The 16,572-nt window shown below is 37.5% G+C and overlaps 1 pseudogene across 1 annotated transcript; it reads right to left on the reverse strand.

Moving 5' to 3' along the window:
* Positions 1–5,920: 5,920 nt before the first annotated feature.
* Positions 5,921–8,981, reverse strand: LOC306872725 (mitochondrial nicotinamide adenine dinucleotide transporter SLC25A51-like; annotated as a pseudogene). Its single transcript has 2 exons — positions 8,967–8,981; positions 5,921–6,675 (listed from the first exon to the last, which is right to left on the reverse strand). The product of its transcript is annotated as a mitochondrial nicotinamide adenine dinucleotide transporter SLC25A51-like (transcript).
* Between the last annotated feature and the right edge of the window lie 7,591 nt (positions 8,982–16,572).

Consider the following 16,572-nt stretch of genomic DNA (forward strand, 5'->3'; position numbering starts at 1 on the left):
ATATAAATATGCACACACACTACATTTCATCAGTGATATGAAATGTGCCCTAAATTATAGAATGACTCATATATATGCCAATTGCATTGTGGGAGTGGGAGCAGAGCAATGCATATGCATTCATGATATGCATAATTATTATTTGAAATTCATTTTATTCTTTACACTTTAAACTTCACACTTTGCCTCATTGTTCTTGTTAGCTATTAATAGCAATAGCACTGTGCTTAATTATTGTCTTAACTGACTTTTACAATCTTGAATTCAAAAATGTGTTAACAAGCACCCTGAAGCACTTCATAAGACTCGGTTTGTGCTTCTGTGGTGGAGGTTTCACTGTCACCCACTCATATCGGCGACAATGTGGATGTAGGAGGCTAATGTCATTGTACTAATCAAAGCCTGGGCTAATAGCTAATGCTATCAAAGAGTGATGAAGCAGTCCATTCATCTTTAGAGACAGTAGCTCTGCAGACCACACTGCGTGAGAGAACTGTGCACTTCAAACAATGTATTGTGAGATCATCAAACACAAAGGCGTGTGGGTATTTTCAACCCTGCCATGTGAACATGTGGATGTTTTTGTTTGATATGATAATCTCATTGATATGTATAAGATACTGTGAGAAAGGGGAGTGAAGGTCTGTGTGTGGAAGGTAACATAACAATAGGCAATGTGATATTAAAGGAAGACTTGCAGAGAATATCAGAGAACTTTTAGATACTGATGACAAAGTAGGCCCAAGATAAAAAAATTTTTTTTATCAAATTTTGTCATTGCAGTAGTCTGAACAAGGCCTCATATGTAAATATGAATATATACAGCATGTATCAAATCAGAAGTGAATTTATAAATGACAGAAGATATATTTGTGATATACATTTGATCAGATGAAGTGAGCATTTTCAGCAAAAAAAAAAAAAAAACACTCTTCAAACCATAGGTCGTACAGATAGTCCCGCTCCCAAACTCATGCTATTGTGTGAGTCAGTGAAGGCTGGTTTAGTTAAAGGAGCAGCAAAGTTTTAAAAGAACACTCCACTTTTTTTGGAAATAGGCTCATTTTACAACCCCCTAGAGTTAAACAGTTGAGTTTTACCGTTTTTGAATCCATTCAGCCGATCTCCGGGTCTGGCGGTAGCACTTTTAGCTTAGCTTAGCATAGATCATTGAAGCGGATTAGACCATTAGCATCTCGCTCAAAATTGACCAAAGAGATTCAATAATTTTCCTATTTAAAACTTGACTCTTCTGTAGTTACATCATGTACTAAGACCGACGGAAAATGAAAAGCTGCGATTTTGTAGGCCGATATGGCTAGAAACTATACTCTCATTCCGGCGTAATATTTAATTTAATTTTTGCTGCCATACATTAAAGTTTCTTGATTATGGTCCATGGGTGCAGCAGGCGCAATGATATTACGCAGCGCCTGAAAGTAGTCCCCAGCTATATCATAACAAGAATACCCAAGACACGCCACTGCTATAGTTTTGAATGGGGAAAAATGCCACGCTTAATATGGCCGCTCAAACGCAGGAAGCCCCGCCTACTGAATGAAAGAGCCAATCGCTAATCGGTAAAGTCAGCGCGTCACTGCAGCTGCCAGCAATGAGCCTATTTCCAAAAAAGGTGAGACGGGGGTAGCTGCAGCCTGGAGCAATGGGCGTGCTGAAATGAGGCGTTCCGAAAGGTGAATCAGTACAACAAAATCTACCCCTAACCCTACCCCCACACCCTGACAGACAGCTTTGTCGAACTGTCTGTCAGGGTGTTCAATCATTAAGACCTTTCTCCACGCCCCTACCTTTTGGCACGCCCTAACCTTTCGCCACGCACATTGCTCAAGCCTGCAGTTATCCCTACTTGAAAAAAGTGTGTTATTAAAGGAACACTGAAAGAGTGTTCCTTTAATAATGCCACATAGAGAACACACAGTGTTTACACTTTTAAGGGAATTCAATATATGAATAAACTATTAATAATTGTTGATGCATATTATGCGACTGACATACTTTCAGCTTTGAGAAACAACGTATCCTGCTCATTGTGGAAAGCAACTGTTTCAGACATGCTATCGTCGCCCCCTGTTGAAAAAAGGGTGTTTACTGCAGTCTCCATCAAAACAAGGGCTGTGATGAGCATACTGCAAAACATAGCCCGAGAAAGTCAGGAGTCAACTATATAATGGACAGATGTAAGAACGAAATGCTCAATAGTAGAATAAGCAAGCCTTCACATTTCATTTAGTAAGTTTTAATTATATTTTATGATATTTTTACATAGTCACAATGTTTCTTCTTAATTTAAAAAACACACACAAACCCATACAAAATATTTACTTATTACAGATATATTCAAATACAGAACACAATAAAATGGTGCATTTAAACAACACTTTACATTACATACAGCAACATTTTTAATAAAGCACTTCAGGCTTAAGATGATCATAAGGCATAAGGCAAAACAAACTGAGGTCAGGAGATACATGGGAGAAAACGGTGCAATCGTAAACATCGTAAGCAAGTAAAATAATGGTATAAACAATTGTAAATAGTCTGACACATGAACAACATTTAAACCAGTTAGAACATGAATATCTAAATATGAACTTGACTTAGGGATAGTTGAAATAATGTTTGCTGCATTTAATTGTCTACATAAGTGATATAAAAGAGGTAAATATTAATTTCTCTAACGATTTCATCTTTTGGTGCACACGCAGCTGTTTTAAACAGAGCTTAAAAAGTTCAAAGTTCATTTTTTTTTTTTAATATAGCAGTTATTAACTTAAGTTTAATAGTCTAAGTTTGCATGTGCTCAAGTAGTGTTTATTCAAGTTTATACTTGAATGACATAGAACAAGATGATGTGAAATATTCATTCATGCTGATGTATATCAACTGTGATATTTAGATCCTCTGTTGGTCAAGTGATTTTTCACAGTTTTTAAGTTCAATTTCAAATGGATGATTAGAATGCAGTGAAACTTGTGCATTTTTTTTTCTTTCAAATGCATACGCACTACCATTCGAAAGTTTGGGGTCAGTAAGGTTTTCTTTTTGAAAGATATTAATATTTTCTATTCAGGAACTGCATTCATTTTCTCAAAAGTGACCATAAAGGCATTTATAACAAAGATTTATATAGCAAGTAAGTGCTTAAACTTTCTATTAATTAGGGGTTTCACAAAATATGTACTATTATGTAGCACAACTGCTTTCAACAGTTATGTTATTTGAGTAGCAAATCAACATTCTAGAAAGGTTTCTGAATTATCATGAAGCACTGAAGACTGGATTAATGCCTGCTGAATACTCAGGAAAACAGTTCTTTGAAATGATGGTTTTTAATGTATTTTTGACCAAATAAATGCAATCTTGCATTTAAAAAAAAATAAAAATCTTTCAGACTCCAGGATGGCAGTGTACATGGAAATAGAGCACAAATTACATTTACAGAGACAAACAATATCATCCAAAGTGCACCTTGGCACATTACCATTGTCAACTGAGGTCTGTGGTCTCACCTTCTTAAAATCCCAATATATTTGGGAGTGATTCAAAGAAGCTTTTAGTGCATGAGAGACCAAATCATTGCTTATGTCATTGAAATATTCTGCTATAGCTTTAGTGGGTGCTAAAAGCATGAAGAATTCTGGCTCAGATGGGATGAATCTGTTACCACATGAAAGCTAGAGAGACCACAAACACCAAACTGACTCTCGTGTTTATTGGTTTCCAGATGACTAATCAATGCTTGGACTAGAACCGAAATCATCATATGGTTACTGGAGTCTACAGCTTTTGGCGACGCCACCGCTAACTCAGCAAAACTATATATAAAGTTGGTGGCAGTCTAAACTGTACTCCTGAGCATTCCCACCCTTGTGATGACATACTTAAGAGACCACAGAAGTCAGTATAGAAAAGAGAATACTGGGAACGTATCAGAGGACACCCTGAGTGAGTTGAGGTCAAAGAAGTCTCAACACTCGCTTCTTCTCATGTGTGAGCCAGTTCAATCTTTAATCAAATTCCTAAAACTGGATGACATGTGCGTTTCATTCAGTCAGATGATGAATTAAAGGGATAGTTCAGCTAGAAAAAGAAAATTCCTTCCAAACCTGTTTGACTTACTCTCTTCTATGGGACATAAAATTTAATTTTATGAAAAACATTCCGGCCACTGTTTTCGATATATTTAAAGTGAATTTAGACTGGTGCTGTCATATCGAAAAATTAAATATAAAAGGATCATAAAAGTGCCTTTGTCTTCTGAGGCTAAGTAATTATTCACTACCTTTTATGAGCACTCATGCCACACATATCTGATTCATTAATTAATTATTCTTTTAAGTGTGATCCAGAATGAATTATTTGATCCAGTTGACAAAAACCTGAATGATTATGTCCTATTCCCCTCAGATCTGTATTTTTCTCCTTTCTTCAACAGAACTATTCCATTGGCTAAGACAACTATTTCATGGGTACTTTGTTAGGTGCCTGATTAGAAATAATGAAAAACACTTTACACTGTATTTAATCATGAAAATATGTTAATTTCTTTTAATACCATTCGGAAGTTTGGGGAAAGTTTCAGATCTTTAAAGAGGTTAATATTTTATTCAGCAAGGATTCATTTAAACTGATCAAACATGACAATAAAGACTTGTATAATGTAAAAATTCTATTTCAAATAAATGCTATTCTTTTTAACTTTATATTCATCAACGAATCCTCTATCACAGTTTCCACATAAATATTAAGCAACACAACTGTTTTCAACTTTGATAATAATCAGAAATGTTTCTTGAGCTGCAAATCAGCATATTAAAAATGATTTCTGAAGGACACTGAAGACAGGAGTAATGATGCTGAAAATTCAGCTTTGAAATCACAGGAATGAATTACATTTTAAAATAGATTAAAATAAAAACAAATAGTTATTTTAAATGGTAATAATATTTATGTTGTTATAATATGTCATTATTGCATTCAAAATTCTTGCCAATTCCAAACTTTTGAAAAGTTATGCATCCCATTTTAATTGTTTAAATACTTTTTAAAATAGAAAATGATATATTGCTTAAAAATTTTCAAATCAAATATTTCCCTTTCTTTGTGTTTTCAGCAAGCCTTGACAATGAAGAAATCTTCATCTTTTGAGTCAACTATCCCTTTAATATAGCACTTCAAGTAAATGTGCTGTTTTTAATGCTGTATTTTTAGCAGCAGAAATAGAATGAGGAAGACTTATTTTCCACTCTTTTCTTTGAATCGTTGATGCTTTTCACTTTAATTCCCCCTTTTGTCCGTCTCGCCACAGCCATATCACCCTGCAGCCCAAGACCGGTTGCCCACTGAAGCTAAGCAGGGTTGAGCCTGGTCAGTACCTGGATGGGAGACCTCCGGTGAAAACTAGGTTGCTGTTGGAAGAGGTGTTAGTGAGGCCAGCAGGGGTGCTCACCCTGTGGTCTGTGTGGGTCCTAACGCCCTGGTATAGTGACGGGGACACTATACTGTCAAAAAGCACCATCTTTCGAATGAGACGTTAAACCGAGGTCCTGACTCTCTGTGGTCATTAAAAATCCCATGGCACTTCTCGTAAAGAGTAGGGGTGTAACCCCGGTGTCCTGGCCAAATTCCCTCCACTGGCCTCTATCATGGCCTCCTAATAATCCCCATACACTTGATTGGCTCAATGACTCTCTCTCCTCTCCACCTGTAGCTGGTGTGTGGTGAGCGCACTGGCGCCGTTGTACTGTGGCTGCCGTCGCATCATCCAAGTGGATGCTGCACACTGGTGGTGGTTGAGGAGAGACCCCCCCCCCCCCCCCACATGATTGTAAAGCGCTTTGGGTGTACAGCAATACACAATAAAGCGCTATATAAATGCATCATCCATTCATCTCTATCAGAGCATTTTCAGTAAAAGTTCATATGCAGCATTTATGATTCTCCATGAGAAAACAGATCTCTGGAAGTTCGGCTCTCCTTCCCGTTCCTCTCTCTCAAAACGTTTGCCAGTATCACCCTGCAGGACTGAAACTCCCCTCCAATCTGTACTTGTGCGTGAGACTTAACTACATTCAGAGGGTAAAATACCACCCCGAGACCCACTCCCAGAATCCCTCCACATACAAAGTCATTAACCAAATGCCCTGCCTTTGTCTCGGCTTCGGGGAGTAGTTCCTTAATCGGTCCACGCAAGCCAAAGAAAAAAACATTGCTAGGGCCATTTCTGAGTAGGATTGGAACAAGGCCACGGTAAAGCTCTCGGATGCTGTGTTGTTGAAGCAAAACACGAAAAATAAGCGCAGTGTTCTGAAGTTTTCCATGATGACGTGGGTCCTGCAGTAGAGTTTGGACCCTCTCGAAAGGCGTTAAGACTGCTTCAGCTGTTCCCGCTAAAACTGCTGTGATGCTGTCCGTTAAAAGGCCGGGGGCTTGAGGAGCGTGTAGCCGCAACAACCTGGAGAAGTCCTCATAGAGGCCAAACATAATTGCTATAGTCCTGCTTTTCTGCAGTAGAGGTGGCAGGATGCCACGGTACAGTGTGCGCAAACCGTCCCTCTGGAGCTGCTGGCGGAAAAGTGCCTTGTGAATGGGAAATGTGATGACAATGTTGGCGAACGCTGCTACAGAACCACACAAGTAGTGTTTCTGACTCTGCAGTTACTCTTGGTCTTGGTCGGTGGAGGCCATTGTCCTCTTTGATAGCCAGTCAAATGTCTAAAATGAGGATCATCTGGTGCTTGAAATATAATGCGCTTCTGATGAAAGAAGAAAAAGAAATAGTCATCAATAACTGATAAAACTACTATAAGTGTAACAACTTGAAAAGTATTGCTATGAACTTAAATATAGTAATGCATATGAAATATAAATTGCATAATTGGGTAATTCAAGCCACTCCTACATTTTATATTTAATTTAAAAAAATGAAACCATATTGTGTTTTTATGTCTGTAAAGAGCACTGCGGTATTTTTGTCGGCCATCCTGGAAGTTCGCATTGCCCTGGTTCCCTCCACAAAACCCAATAGCATTTTTGCACTGGCTTTTGGATTACTGCAGAAAATAACCAACAAAATTTTATCATGATGAACAAAATGCATAAGAATTATAATCTTAAGTTTAAATACACGCCTAAATACAATCAACAGAAGTAAAAACCTGAACTTAGGCTATAAACGAAACCATGACTGTAAAGTCACCATCACTAAGCTTCTGATAACTCTTTCGGTCTTTATTTAAAATGCATTTCCCTGAATGTTTTAGTTAGAATAGTTTGCAAGAGTGTGATTATAAACACAACAAGGCTGTAAAAACAGATTAGTGAGTAGATACGTTTTCTTATTCAGCGCAAGGATTTTTAAAGTCCCCAGCAACCTCTGCAGTCCCATTTAGACACTTGAACTGCCATAGAAAATTAAAAGTAAAAGCTTTAAAAAAAAAAGTCAGAAGGAGTATTACTGATAGGGTTGGGAATCAAAACTCAATTCCAATTCAGAATCGGATACTTGTTGTAAAATTAAAATTACACCTATCAATTCCTGTGTTCACATCTTTTTTAGGTGGTGAAAAGAGGTTATTAAAATGTATTTGTCTTTGAATCATTCATTCAAACACTGATTCATCCAAAAATGAAAGTAATTCTTGAGTGAGTCATTGAATCATTCCATTCATAAATTCCATGAGATTTTGTTTAGTTGTATAATATTTTTCTTTCTTCAGAATTGTGAGAGAACTAGAACCTCCATATATATATATATATCATATATAAGTCTTAATTTATCCAGAATCGTGCAGCTCTATTTTGCGCACAAACAGCTCTTGATCAAGTCCAGTTTTTATGAGGCTGGCTGATTTTTGCTCATGGTATTCAGCAGCGATTAAATGCTTTTTAAAAAAAGACAGAATAAGTATGTTTGATATCTAAATATTTGACTTCATTTTTTTAACCACATTGGAATTGAAACTGAGAATTGAAAATAACTGAATCGGAATCGGAATTGATCAAAATCAAATGATATCCAACCCTAATTACTGTTGTATTTTATGTTGCTAAATAAATGTGAAAATATCTTGTGCTTGTGTTAATCACAGACCTTTTTCAGTCACTTAACCGAAACCCCGTTCAAACAATCTATTGACTTCAGGAGGACCGAACCATAAGTGAGTATATAAGAGGACATAAGCGATACTTAACAAGAAAAAAAAAGTGATCCATATGCCTTCAAGATATAAGGTATAAGATATAAGATCTCATAAGAATGCATAAAATTGAACAAAAGTGACAGGAAAGACCAAAAATAAATGAAAAATTTAAATAAATACTGTTCTTTTGAGATTTCTATTCATCAAGGAATCCTGGAGAACTATCTATCTATAGTCGTGGCCTAATGATTAGAGTCGTGGGGACGTCATGGTCTGGCAGGGATTGTAGGTGGGGGGAGTGAATGTACAGCGCTCTCTCCACCCTCAATACCACAAGGCACCGAACCCCCAACTGCTCCCCGGGTGCTGCAGCGTAAATGGCTGCCCACTGCTCTGGGTGTGTGTTCACGGTGTGTGTGTGTTCACTGCTGTGTGTGTGAGCTTAGGATGGGTTAAATGCAGAGCACAAATTCTTAGTATAGGTAACCATACTTGGCCACAAGACACGTCACTCTCACTTATCTATCTATCTATAAATCAATATTAAGCAGCACAACTGTGATAAAAAGAAATCAGAAACAGCATAATAGAATGAAAGAAAAAATGGCTTTGAACAGCTTTATGCACACTTCAATTTATTTGGCTTATGGAGATAAAAAGAAAATGATTTTTATCATGTTGACTCCCTTTTGGAAGCTTGCTGAGGACCCCTAGTGGGCTACAGCCCTCTGCTTGACAACCACTAGACTGGTATGTTGTAGTAATACAGAAATCCCTAGTTGATTTTAATGTGAAGAATACCAATGAATTCCACATTGCTAGGAGTGTGGAACATCTCTATAGGTGTCAAGACTAAAAGATACCATTAGCCTATGACCTTCACCACAGTATCACAGTTATTATTGCTATTTTATAGTTATTACAGTTAGTATAGCCTACAGTTATTATTGTTACTATAAAATCATAGTAAATAAATATGGGGTTTCATTCGAATTGATGTAGGCTACGTTTTATAAATATTGAAACCTCACCTCATGTCATTAGCTTCCGTCGCGTTCATGTATCACAACAAACGCTCGCGCTCTGATTGGCTTGCCGTGCTGATCCGAGATCTGTGTCTGAAAATTGAATTGATGACTTTCTGAGATTTGTTTGGTGCTGTGGCTTTTTCTTTGTAAGATCTTTATTTAAAACAGAACACAATTTCACAGTGTGTGGTGTAGATAATATGACAACATGCAGCAGAACAATAAAGATCATTGGACTTGGAAGCATTGTAGATTAATTAATACAATTTAGCATTTTTATAGTTTTATTATTTTTTTATGTCGAATAATAAATAAAGACTCCGTCTGTAATATAAAACGTTCAAGATGTTATTCAGGGGAAACGTGTGGTGTCATAAGCCATACTGATTAAAAAAAACTCGTCAAGCAGTTGGTCAATTGACCAATGAAAATGAAGGAACAAAATAATCAACAACTTGCACCTGCAATAGTAATTAAATTGTTCCTCACTTAGCTAGCACTCAGTTTGTGTTGTTTTAATATAGGCCTATACGTGTCCAAACAGGAATCCTACTCCGTCTCCTACTTCTTGTGTGTTGTTCTTTGACGGTAAAGTAAGAGGTTTGGTGTTTTATTTTGTGTAGTGCTTTGTTGTAGCTTGTGTTTTCATATTTGTAGGTCATTTCTTTGTTTAACATATTAATTTCCCTTTAGAAAAACTGAACTAAAACGATGGCTGACAAACCAGATATCAGTGAGATCTCTCAGTTTGACAAGACCAAGCTGAAGAAGACTGAGACAAATGAGAAGAACACGCTTCCAACTAAAGAGAGTAAGTTTGAGTTTTCCACCGCGCTCATATCTTCTGAACCCTTCTGAAGTGGTATTTTTGTGTTTATTAGCAGCATGAAGCTTGTTTTTTGTAGATTGTTTCTTTGTGGAATAAGTTTAATTGTTGTTTTTAACGGTTTAAATTTTCCACCTTCCAGTCATTGAACAGGAGAAAGAAAAAAGTGAGGCATAAACTATCTTCACCAAGGGCAAGATGTGGAGAACTGTGAGATGGCAAGTCACTTGAAGCAGACAATGGCTTCTCCCAACCACCAGTCACTATAGCCCTAGGCTGGAGTGGGATCTTTGCCCTCATAGTTTTAACTTGTGCATCTGACTTCATGATGATGATGATCCTCCCTGTAGTATGATCATGTGTCAGTGAGGAGGTAGTCCGCTTTTGCACTGAGGCTGTCTAAAGCTGATTTGTAAATCCATTGGAATGAAAGTGTTTTATTTGCCCTCTTCTTTGGTGAAGTAAACCTTTAAAATTAATTACTGTGTCTGTAGTGTGTTTTGGGTTTTTAAGTGAACTATGGGCTTAGGCTAATTTTAACTTAAACGCTCATTTATCTGCCTTGGCTTTTGGTGAGGTTTCCTGACTGCAGTTGGGAAGAGGGAGCTGTCAATCAGAAATGTTACACTTTGTGACTCTTGCAGTGTTCACTTTCACATGCAAAGTGGATTGGCTATAATACACCAAATAAGTTTGCAACCAGAAGAGATGTATTTCTTTTTTTATTTTAGTACATCAAGTTTAAAACTAAACAAGAATGTTGTCATGGCAAGTAGATTAAATTTAAATTTTCAAGTGTTGAACTTTAAGGCCCGGTTTCATAGACTGGGCTTAGCCTAAACCAGGGGCCAGTTGCATAAACTTAGCCACCAAGTTAAGACTTTGTCTTAAGAACTAGTTTGACCAACTAGCAGCTGCCAAGGGGAAATCAGTCTTACTTTTCCAATAAACATAAGACCAATCTACCTTTTAATAACTGAATTTAAAAAGTTATGACCAGTCTTGAAGAAAAAAAATTAGATGACTAACTTTTTAAGACTAGTCTAAATGGTTTATGCAACTGACCTGGATTAGGCCATAGTTCAATTAAGACATTCAAGTAATTTTTACAAACGTGCCTTACAAAAAACATTTAAGATCAGTCAGTGCCGGTTTCTTTCAGTTGAAACAAGCCAGACTTGCATTTTAGTCTAGGACTAGGCTTAAGCCTCGTCTGTGAAACCGTATTTCAAACGTAATGGTTTTAGTTAGCTGTAATGACCTAATTGGTAGGTCAACACACAATGAAATATTCAGCAGTTACATAGCAGTAGAATATTCTTGCTGGAAGACAATTTTAGCAAAAATATTTCTTGAGCAGCCTTTTTTGTTAAATGTTTGTGACCGCACGTTTAAAACAGTATTAAAACAATAAACAGCAGGAAACATTGTTTTTGTTTATAAATGTAAGCAAAATATGATTTCAAGTACATCTTACCTCAGAAATCTTGCTAGCAGTCTCCTCTACAGTAAAAAAGTGGTTTTGAGAGCAGTTTTGACGCGAGGGTTAGTCGCTTTACTACGTAAACATGTACCTTTTGAAAAGGTACCACCCCAGTGACAGCTTTTGTACCTTTATTTCTGAGAGTGTATAGTCCTATACCTGCACATAGGAGTACAAGGAAATGAAACATATGAACATTGAGGCACAAATTCCACTGAGTAAAGTAGAAATAAAAGGAAGAATTAAAGAACACATGAATAAAAAGTGGCAGGAAATGTGGGACAAGGATTTAAAGGGTAGGCACTTATTCAATATCTAAAAACAAGTTGGCAAAGGGAGAATATGTTTTAACATAGAAAAGAAGACATAATTATTACTCGACATAGAAAAGGACATTCTGGTTTAAATAATTATTCACAATAGGGAAACATCATTCAGGATTATGTGATACATGTAGTGAAGCAGAGACTATTGAGCATGTACTTCTATATCGTGTAGCAGTAAAGAGAGGAGTTATTTAAGAAACTGAGAAACATAGGAGTGTTTAATTTCACAATATCAAATCTTTTAAGTTGTGCCTCAGGACAGACAAATATTATGAGAGAAATCATTAGTTTTCTGAAGATAACAGGATTAGAAAGTAGAATTTTAATTTAGCCTAATTTTTTCTCTCTCTCTCCTTCCCGCTAATGATTATTACTGTATTAATTTTCAAGCTAAATCTACTGTACAATTTTTGTACAAATTAATGGCAAATCAAAATTCAATGTGCATTCTCATACTTTCTCATAAGCACTTGCTCGTAAAAAGCTTTTCTTAATAGGTTTGCTCATTCTTCCAATTGATTCCTGTTACCAGTGACCCTGACTATTGTTGTAATAATTTTCAATATTTTTAATGCATAGTTTTGGAAAAAAATTAAAGGCAAAATTAAAGTTAAATTAAAGGCCTTTACAGGTTTGCTCATTCTTCCAATTGATTCCTGTTCAGAGGGATCATGACTGTATCAGTTGTCAACTGATTTTACTGTATAGTTTTGAAGAAAAGTAAAGAAAATCACTCCAAAAATCAGTGCATTCTAATAATTTAAAAGCTTATGCCTTTAAGTGGAGTCTGGTCAGGAACTGGTGTCCTTCTCCCCGAGAAGACACCCAAAGATGCTTGATCAGAGTCGTGCTTTCTTTTCTGCAAGAAAGGTAGGGGCATAGGCTGTCACCCTCCACCTTGAAAGTGATGCATGATGCAGTGGACGGCCGGTCCCTGGGGAAGCATGACCTGATCGTTAGGTTCCTGAGGGGTGCCAGAAGATTAAATCCTCCTAGGTCACCAATTATGCCCTCCTGGGATCTCTCTGTCGTCCTGGCTTGACTTCAGAGGGATCTCTTTGAGCTGCTGGAATGGGTTAAGCTTAAATATTTGTCTATTAAGACAGCGCTCCTGATCGTGCTCACCTCCAGCAAGAGGGTCGGGGACCTCCAAGCATTTTCTGTGAGAGAAGAGTGCCTTTTGTTCAGGCCGGCCTACTCTCAAGTTGTCCTGAGACCCTGGCCTAGATACATGCCCAAGGTTCCCACCACTCCCTTCCGAGAACCTGCAAGCGCTGCCCCCGGAGAAGGCAGATCCAGCCTTGGCGTTGCTGGGTGCTGTAAGAGCATAATCGTGGACCGCACTCAAAGCTTCAGTAGCTCTGATCAGCTCCTTGTGTGCTACGGAGGTCAGCAGAAAGGGAAGGCTGTCTCCAAGCAGAGGTTGGTCAACTGGATAGTGGATGCCTTTCTTCTCCCTTTCTTCTTTCAGAGATGATTGGAGCTCCCAAGTGAACCCCTAAAAATGCCAATGAAAATTGGATAGTGAATTTTGCATGCTGAGCCACTCCTCGTGCATATGGGTATATAAGGTGACAGCGTGCATCCACTCATTCAGGTTTTATGCTGAGGAGCAGAGAATGTGTCCCAGAATCAGTGATTGGTTCAAGATTGTGGCATGGGAACATAACATTTCAGTTCCCTCCATCAGGGAACAAGGGTTACATATGAAAGTAACCAAGACTTTTCAATTTCATATGGTAATAAGCATGGTAAATTTGCACAATAATACCTTAAAAACATTTTATCTTTGTGAAAACATTTTTGGAGAGAGAAAAAATGAAAACCATTTTTGGAGAGTTTTCCTTTAATTTGATCAGAAACTATACAGTAAAATGAAATGAAAATGAATACAGTAATAGTCAGGGCCACTGTGAACAGGAATCAATTAAAAGAACAAGCAAACCTATAAAGGAAATATTTTTATGAAACAGCCCGGTCTCATGAAAATGCGTATAAATAGTATGCCAAAATAAAAAAAATAAAATAAAAAATGTGTGGTATTGATACGAAAAAATTGGACTTTGGCGTATATATGACACGCGTGTGTTTGGCGTGCATATAATACGACATTTTTTCATGCATATGATATGAAATTTGTTGGCGTACATATATGCATCTACCCCACAACCCTAACCCTACCCATCCCCATCGCGTAGCATATACACGCCAAAGTCCATTTTTGCTAGAATGCACTTTTACACTTCGAGTGAGTTTGCCATTAATTTTCTCTAAAACTAAAGTAAAATGGCATGATAATACATTATATATGATAATACAGTAATAGTCAGGATCGCTGTGAAGAGGAATCAATTGAAAGAATGAGCAAACCCATAAAGGGATTATTTTTATGGGTGTTTGAATATGGGTAATAGTGCAGGTGCTAGAATATACTTAGATTTTTGGAGTGATTTTGCCATTAATTGTCTCCAAAACTGTACAGTAAAATGACTCGAAACTGAATACAGAAATAGTCAGGGTCCCTGTGAATGGGAATCAATTGAAAGAACGAGCAAACCTGTAAAGGAAATATTGTTATGAGTGTTTGAAAGTGGGAAATGGTGCAACATGCACTTTGTTTTTTGGAGTGATTTTGCCATTACTTTTCTCCGAAACTGTACACTAAAATGACTTGAAAATTAATACAGTAATAGTCAGAGTGTAACGTGACTTCTCCTCAGGGAATACAGGAAGCCGAGATACGAAAGTAATTTTAATGATGAAGAACAATGTCAGAGAACGTTTCTAAACCAAGGGAAACGTGGCATTCTGGAGGAAAAGGCTCTGGTGGGCACTCTGGAAGCGTGGGCTCTTGGGGCTGGACGGAACCAACGGAGATGACAGAGAGCTGGACGGGACCAGCGGAGATGACAGAGAGCTGGACGGGACCAGCGGAGATGCAATAGGGCTGGACAGGACCAGTGGATTCACAGGAGGGCTCATGCGAGGAGCTGGCACTGGATGGCGCTTGCGAGGAGCAGGAGGGCACTTGCGAGGAGCAGGATATGGAGGCCAAGACATCCCTTCATATATGACCAATACCCCAATAGGAAGGGATTCTGGCAGATTTACCATATTTTCTGCAGGTGGGCTTGCCATACTCTCTGCAGGCGTGCTGGGTGAGCCGCGGACGGCGGCGATCTCCCGCAAACGGCGGGCTAGGTTTCCTCGCAGATGGCGGTGGAATTAACTTCCAGGGGCACAATTGAATGGAGGTTAACTCCAGCCTCATCTTCAGTATTGGTCCTGTCTTCTGTAACGTGACGTCTCCTCAGGGAATACAGGAAGCCGAGATACAACAAAAATAAATTTAATGATCAGACCAATGTCAGAGAATGCTTCCAAACCAAGGTTACAATTTAGACAGGACAATCTAACTCTAGAAACTAAAGGCTTATAAGGCATACAGACTAAGGAGCAAACGAGATGAACACAGGTGAGCAGACTTAATGATGATTAACTAATAATGAACTAATGAGAGGAACTGGAACAAAACCAAACAAGGGCAAACAGGAAACTGAGAAAACACATACAAGTAAGACAGGGCCCATGTGAATGGGAATCAATTGAAAGAATGAGCAAACCCATAAAGGAAATATTTTTATGAGTGTTTGAAAGTGGGAAATGGTGCAATTGCTAGAATGCACTTTGTTTTTTGGAGTGAATTTGCCATTAATTTTCTCCAAAACTGTACAGTAAAATGACTTGAAAATTAATACAGTAATAGTCAGGGTCACTGTGAATAGGAATCAGTTAATGGAACAAGCAAACCTATAAAATAAAGATTTTCTATGAGTGTTTGAAAATGGAGCATGATGTAAAAGTGTTAGAATGCACGGAGTGATTTTGCCATTCAGTTTCTTCAAAACTGTACAGTAAAAAGACTTGAAAATTAAAACAACAATAGTCAGGGTCACTCTGAACAAGTATCCTATGAAATATATTAATATGAAAAATTTAATATAAATAAATAATAACGTTAATAAATTATATTAAATTATATTATAATATATTATATAATTATTAAAATGATGACTAACATTAATAAATTATGTACATGAATAAATGCACAATAGAAATGTTAATACACAAATTTATTCACAAATATTAAAATCAATGTTCAAGTAATAAAGTCTAGTCATGTTAAAACACACACACGAAATTGTATTATTTATGCCCTCGTGGAAAATAGCAATACATTGATATTCTGATGTCGCTTTATGGTCTTTTTAGGGTTAAATGACATGTTATGCAGTAATGTTTTTAAACGCAGTTATGACAGCGTCTTTATATCCATTTTGACTGCTCTCTGCACCTATTAGACACGCCAACCCCCCAAAAACCGCAGTGAATAACTAGACGGAGGGAGACATCTGAGCGGGTAGCACACATCATTAGAACTCAGACAGTACGTTAGTTATGTATATACAACGTATGAAACACATCAAGCTTAATATTCATATTGATATGCACTCTGTCCAGATAGGCTACACTACTTAAGCCCTGCATTGACCTGCCATTAGTCCCGTCCCCCTGCACCGCAACCCAGTTCTGATGGGGCTTACAGCACCCCTCCTTCACATCAAATAAATGTCACTCCCTTTGTGATGTGAATGTCATAATCTATTAAAACATTTATTTCATATTATTATACACAATCCCTTACGAAACTGAACAGTGGTATTACTATAGTAAAAGTATAGTA

This window comes from Barbus barbus (assembly GCF_936440315.1).
Source record: "Barbus barbus genome assembly, chromosome: 7".
NCBI classification, from domain to species: domain Eukaryota; kingdom Metazoa; phylum Chordata; class Actinopteri; order Cypriniformes; family Cyprinidae; genus Barbus; species Barbus barbus.